This window comes from Rhinopithecus bieti, unplaced genomic scaffold, assembly GCF_001698545.2.
Source record: "Rhinopithecus bieti isolate Rb0 unplaced genomic scaffold, ASM169854v2 repeat_25403, whole genome shotgun sequence".
Taxonomy (NCBI): domain Eukaryota; kingdom Metazoa; phylum Chordata; class Mammalia; order Primates; family Cercopithecidae; genus Rhinopithecus; species Rhinopithecus bieti.
In genome coordinates this window covers 1-766 of record NW_016838128.1, presented here as the reverse complement: position 1 = coordinate 766, position 766 = coordinate 1, and the positions used below count along the sequence as shown (strand labels likewise).

Here is a 766-nt window from a genome sequence, read left to right as displayed (position 1 = left end):
CATTTTGTCCTTTTTTAGCATCTTGTTCTGTTTGTGGAAGAACTCTACTTCCATATCACCACACACAGGTAATGGCTGAGAGAACTCAAAGTACATGAACTTGTCTTCCCATCGTGTGAGTCCTGAGTTGGAGGAATGTATCTTCACCTTTAGCTGGCAGACCACAGACTGAGGCTTGGAAGTTCTGCCACCGAACATTGGAATAGTTTCAAACACTTGTGAAACAACAGTGCCACTGGTCTCATCCAGATGATTCTTTTACAGGTAGCTGTAATAATACACATAGCACCTCTGGGAATAGTTACTCCCTTTTAGTCTCTTGTCCTTACTTCGCCTTAGAAATCTAGGGCCTCTTGTGCTTTGAAAAATTTGCCCCTATGTAATAAATATGCACAAATCATTACACCAGTTTGTCCTTTTCCAGCTTTACGGTGAGTTGCTGCAACATGACTTAGCCATTGGTCAAGATCTTCACAAAAGGTTTGATAAGTTCTAGCTGTAGTGGGTTATGGTCTTCAAAAGGATATTGTGCAACTCTGCAGTTAAATTTTGTGGTGTCATAATGTCTTTCAGCACAAAGATTGTGTATCTTGTAATGGTTTTTATGCTTTGAATCCAAAAACATTTCTACATCATCAGTATTGTTCCTGTATGCGCCTTCAAGTCTTTCTGCAGGAAATACCATAGCAATAATGTTTGGATAAATATAGGTTAATTTTAAGTCTAATCCATCCTCTTGATATCTCCTTTTGTTTCTGCTAACGAT

General features: G+C 38.8%; 1 pseudogene; it reads right to left on the bottom strand.

Annotated features, from left to right (window-relative positions):
* Positions 1 to 6: 6 nt before the first annotated feature.
* LOC108524868 (phosphatidylinositol 3,4,5-trisphosphate 3-phosphatase and dual-specificity protein phosphatase PTEN pseudogene) lies at positions 7 to 760 on the bottom strand (annotated as a pseudogene).
* Between the last annotated feature and the right edge of the window lie 6 nt (positions 761 to 766).